Below are 6,004 nucleotides of genomic sequence, written 5' to 3'. Positions count from 1 at the left end.
TAATGAGATTCGGATATGCAAGGTAATGAGTTAGAAAATGTTCCATGATGGCTTTAGTTTATTACTGGGTATAAATTCAATTGTTAAGTGTAGTTTTGAAATCTATGGTATGTACGCAATATGTATCTAATCTATAATAGCATATTCGAACATGTCAATACATATTAGGTTGTATGTGTAATTGTTTATTAAATTATGTAATAAGTTTTGATTGGTCTTATTTTGAGTATGTGCAAAGGATGTTATTCATGTCCTAAATTGGTAAAAGTTTATAATTATATTATTAAATATATGACCATTGGGTAAAGTTGACAATATTGTATATATATATGTTATTGAATAAAGTATTATGTAAACATTTTTAAGTGTTTAAGATATGCCATTGAAAAATAAGTTATAAATAGTTTGATTTCTTCTTTGCATATGGATAATATTGAAATGTTTTTAATATGATTCGTACATTATATTATGATTATTGAAATCGTGTTTACTATTTAATGAAATTTATGCTTTATTTATATGAATGTAACTTATATATCTGTGTGGTTCTTTGAAAATGTGTTTTTAGTTAACTAATGCCTTATAACCCTAATCTGGCGACGGATATGGGTTAGAGGTGTTACATCATCCATGTCTAAAACAACAAAGTCAACTAGGAATATAAATTTATCAATTTTGACAAGCACATCTTCAATGATACCCCTAGGAAATCTAATTGTTTTATCTTTCAATTGGATGCTCATCCTAGTTTGTTTGGGTTTCCCAAGACCTAATTGTTTAAACATTTTATAGGGTATGACACTAATGCTTGCCCCTAAATCAGCCAAAGCATTGTTAACATTTAATCTACCAATTAGGCAAGGAATCGTAAAACTCCTTAGATCTTTCAACTTGTTGGGTAGCTAATTCTGTAGAATGGCTGAGCAAACTACGTTTAATTCCACTTGCGACGCATCATCTAACTTTCGTTTATTAGCCAAGAGCTTCTTTAAAAATTTAACTGCGTTTGGCATCTGTGAAAGAGATTCAATAAACGATAAGTTAATATGTAATTTTTTTAATAATTTAAGGAATTTACCGAATTGTTCGTTTGTGTAGCCTTTCCTCGTTACATTGGGGTATGGTACACAAGATTTAGATTCCTTGCTTACCAGCTTCTGTATACCATTACTTACATCAACCTTATCTTTATCTTCCACATTGTTTTGCCTCAGTTTTGGTTCAGCTTCAACTAACCCTTCATCATTGTGCACAGTAATGGCATGAAATTGCTCCCTTAGGTTAGTTTCAGTGTTACTTGGTAGGCCACATTGTGGTCGTTCAGAGATCAACCTAGCAAGTTGTCCTATTTTAGTTTTGAGCCTTTTTATTGGTGCTTGCTAATTCTTAAGCGCTGTTTCGGTATTCTGAAAATGAGTTTCTGACACCGAGATAAATTTTGTAAGCATTTCTTCAAGGTTTGATTTCTTCTCTTGTTGGTAGGGTGGTTGTTGAAAACTTGGAGGATGTTGTGTACTTTGATTTCCTTGACCACCCCACGAGAAATTGGGATAGTTCCTCCAACCTGCATTATAAGTGTTACTATATGGGTTATTTTGAGGTCTGGGATTATTACCCATATAGTGGACTTCCTCCTCCTCGGTGTTAGGGTTGAAGGATGGAAAATCTGTGTTGCGTATTCCTCCTCTATTTGAATCACACCTCATCACTAGATGTACCTGAGTAGAACCATTCAAACCATCAATCTTTTTATTTAAAAGTTCTACCTGGTTAGATAACATAGTGACCGCGTCGAGGTTGAAAACACCAGCAGCTTTTGTCGGCTTCATTCTCATGACTTGCCACTGATAATTATTCAATGACATCTCTTCAATAAATTCGTAAGCCTCTTCAAGTGTTTTATTGTTTAACATTCCAGCGGCAGCTGCGTCGATCAATTGCCTTGTTGAGGGGTTCACACTGTTGTAAAAAGTTTGAACCTACAGCCATAGAGATAACCCATGGTGAGGGCACCTTCTTAATAAGTCATTGTATCTCTCCCATGTATCATAAAGAGTTTCTAGATCCATCTGCACAAAAGAAGAGATATCATTCATCAATTTAGTCATTTTAGTCGACGAAAAGAATTTAAGTAAAAAAATTTCGATCATTTGTTCCTAAGTGGTTATTGACCCTCGCAGTAATGAGTTCAACCACTGTTTAGCCTTATTCCTTAATGAGAATCGGAACAACCAAAGGCAAATGACATCATCAGAAACGCCATTGATCTTAAAGGTGCCGCAGAATTCCAGAAAATTTGCTAAATGAGTGTTTGGATCCTCGTCCTGCAAGCCATCAAACTGAACAAACTGTTGTATCATTTGAATCATGTTAGGTTTCAGTTCAAAATTATTTGCAGCAACAACAGACCTAACTATACTCGATTCAGTTCCTGTTAAAGTAAGTTTAGTATAATCATACATACTACGAGGAGCAGGATTTTAATTTACTGGATTTGCAGCAACTACATAAGGTAGTGGACTATTTTGATTATCAGTCATCTTACCCTTCCTTTATGTATTATAGGCTTCGCTTTATTTCTCTTCGGTTTCTGCGAGCTGTGCTTTCAATCTCACTGTCGAAAAGTAGAGGTCCTGGCAGGTTTCTTCTAGTCATAAACTATAAAAACCTGTCAGAAGTAAATAGGATAAAATTTAGTAATTAAAAACAAAATTAAATTGCAATAAAAATAAAAAATGGCTAAAGTAATAAAAATTAAGCGTTCTTCATATCTTAGTCCCCGACAACGGTGCCAAAAACTTGATGATTGCTAAACTAACTAAAAATTCGACTAAGGCAAGCGCACCTATCAAACAGCAATATAATTATGGTGAAACCAGTAATATCGTATCCACAATGACTAAAAGTACTAGTAATTACTATCTTTTTATTATCTAGCCTAACAATTAAGAGAATGGTTTATCTAAGACTAATTATCTAATTGACTAAAATAGCGACAGAGATTAAAGTTGGAAAATACTTTTGGAAAACCGATGGTGAAGGCAATATCCAAGGAAGAATCCACCTAGACTTTACTTATTACCTTTGAATTAGACGATGTATTCACTTGACTTAATCCATAGAAATCCCTGATTTATGTTAAATCTCTCTCGATACTAAAAACAACTGACTCTAGGTTGATTAATAGAAATCTCTTTCTAATTAAAACCCCTATTGTTGCATTAAATCGATCTATGGATTCCCTTATTAGATTTGACTCTAATCCGGCTGATTTATGTCATCCTATTTCTAGGATTACATGCAACTCCGCTTAATTATGAATGATCTACTCTTAAACAGGGACTTTTCCTCTACTGAATAAGCACATCAAAAACCTGAATTAATATCCTGGAATATCAAAGCAAGGGTTAAACTCACAATTAAGAATAAGAACAAGTATTTATCATATAATTTATATAGTAATAAGATCCGTCTTAGGTTTTATCTCCCTTAGGTATTTAGGGAGTTTAGTTCATAATAATGGGAAACATCTCAAAATTTGGAAAACAACAAAACATAAAGAAACCCAAAGAACTTTTAGGAAATTGATGGAAATCTTCAGTCTTGATGTAAATCCTGCTTCCGACCTGATCCCGATGGCTATTCTTCAGTGTTTTCTTCCTTCTACTCTGCATGTCCCTTTAATCCTCTTTTAGGGTGTTTATATAGACATTCGAATGCCCAAATTAGCCTTTTCCGAGTAGAATTAGACTTAGGCTCGACAGGGACACGGTCGTGTGCCACGCCCGTGTGAAGGTGCTCAGGCATTGTGCAATTCTGACTTGGTTTAATGTCGACACGGGCGTGTGGTCTACCCATGTGTCTCACACGGGAGTGTGGAACACCCGTGTGGAAGTGCCTAGACCGTGTGAAACACTGATTTAAACCCAATTTATTCGTTTTTGGCCCGTTTCTCGCTCTTTTTGCTGTCCTAAGTTTTCCTGAGTATAAAACATGAAATTAAAGGATTATGAGCATCAAATTCAATGAAACTAAGGAAAAATCATCCATAAATATGCCAAGCATGGGATAAAAATATGTATATATTATGGTTTATCACCTAACGACGTGATGCATGGAGTCTCGACGAGCTAAGCGCGACGTCACTGTATTAAACATACACCCAATTAAGCCCCTAAATTTAATTAAAATAATCAATTAAGCCTATCTGTTAATGATTTCCGTCATTAATCAAATTGACCATTAAAATAAATTGACGTGTAACACCCCAAACCCGGCCTGGACGTTATGACCGGTTCTGATGCGCCGCATTGATGCGTTCAAAACATTCCGTATTACTTAGTTTGGAAAAGCTGAGTTGGTGTTGTAAAGACACTTTTAAAGGTAGGTTAAAGTGAATAGAAGTCAGGCACCACTAGGAAACCAGAAAAAGAGGAGGTGAGTCCGTTGACCGCTTAAGTACCAAGCTCTTCCGGATCCAATCCTAGACATGCACACCACCATTGCCACACTCTAACATCTCGTATAATTTTGAGAAAATCGTTTGATTATGTCCGTCTTAAGAAAATGTTTAGGTTGAAAACGTTTGTTTAAAATATTTATTTCCTTGGAAAAACATTTACTTTGCGGAAACTTTGCGCGTCATCGTGATCTTTTAAAAATCAAGTAGTTTTTATAAAACGAACCCTAGTGCTAACCAGTTTAATAATCCCCAAAATAAAAATAATTAAAAAGAGCGGCCTTATTACAACTTTAAACATAATAAAAATAAAATAATCCAAATTAAATGCTAAACTTATTTAAAATTGGCAATCCATCTTCATGGCCACTCTGAATCCCTTGACTCCAAGTCCACCAACTAGGGCTCACCTGCAAGGAGGGAAGAGGAAGGGGGTGAGTTTGGAAAACTCAGTGTATATAGAAACCCATCCAAAGCCCAATTCACTCGAGCCCATTGGGCCTAAGCCCTATTCAGATAATGATTACACAAGAGGTCAAGCCCTTTTTAGAATACAATAGCAAGGCCTTAGCCCTTTTACATAACAATGTGGCCCATAGGCCCGCTTCAAGAATATGAGTATCAACAGAAATAATGAATGCAAGCCCATCCGGGAGACTACTCAACCCACCAACCGCTACACTTGCCTGCACCAGCCCTACACACCATGTGGGAATATCTCAACCCACCCAAACTTACACACACAGTTGCGACAACGCCGCTCAAATTCATCATTGAGGCAAAGCCTCCAAGACGTGGATGAACCACTTTCAAGATTTCCTCCATTAATACCCCAACCCCATGCAATAGATATTAATAAAAGCATATCATGTAAAATACAACATTGATCAATCATGCGTTCACCAATTTAAAACCCTAGGGGTATATCGGTAATTTTGCTCTTTAGGGGTAATTTGGTAATTTTGCTCTTTAGGGTAATTTCGTGATCTCGCTCTCGCACAAGCTAATTCAGTAATTTTTATCGGTTTTATGCAATTTGATTCCACCATCTACCTAACAGAGCTAATTTGCCCATCTCTTACCCATATTGGTCCGTAAGCCCATTGGGCCCAGCTTTGGCCCATCAAGCCCTTTTTTCGAATACGCTAAAGCATCACGCTGAACGTGCTTACCACCTTGCGGTGCGGATCTAACAATTCCTCTATGACTTGAGAGCATTCACATACTTACATGACCATGAAATGCCGGATTTTGGCATTTAAACTTTTGCCGAATTGAACTAAGAAAGGGTGTTCTACACACACCGATTCATGACGCGCTTCGAGATCCCTTCGATGTCCTACAATTTATTAGCACAGTTCTTATTTACAAACCATAATCACTAAACCCCAAAACTTACTTATCCATGATCGAACCATATCCCTAAAACCTTTTAACCTTACCTTTTGCCAAAATCGATAGTTAGCTCGAATCCGATTGCTCCAATGAACCACGCCTTAGATTCAACGCTTAAGAAGACTCTAGTCACCGAAAGAAAACATCGCT

General features: G+C 36.3%; 1 non-coding gene across 1 annotated transcript; it reads left to right on the top strand.

Annotated features, from left to right (window-relative positions):
• The first annotated feature begins 1,995 nt into the window (after nucleotides 1–1,995).
• Nucleotides 1,996–2,102, top strand: LOC128283032 (small nucleolar RNA R71). Its single transcript, XR_008273375.1, has one exon. It is a non-coding gene; the product is annotated as a small nucleolar RNA R71 (small nucleolar RNA).
• The last annotated feature ends 3,902 nt before the right edge of the window (nucleotides 2,103–6,004 follow it).

This window comes from Gossypium arboreum, chromosome 10 (assembly GCF_025698485.1).
Source record: "Gossypium arboreum isolate Shixiya-1 chromosome 10, ASM2569848v2, whole genome shotgun sequence".
In the NCBI taxonomy this organism is placed as follows: domain Eukaryota; kingdom Viridiplantae; phylum Streptophyta; class Magnoliopsida; order Malvales; family Malvaceae; genus Gossypium; species Gossypium arboreum.
The sequence above is the reverse complement of the archived record's forward strand: the minus strand, read 5'-3'. Positions and strand labels throughout refer to the sequence as shown.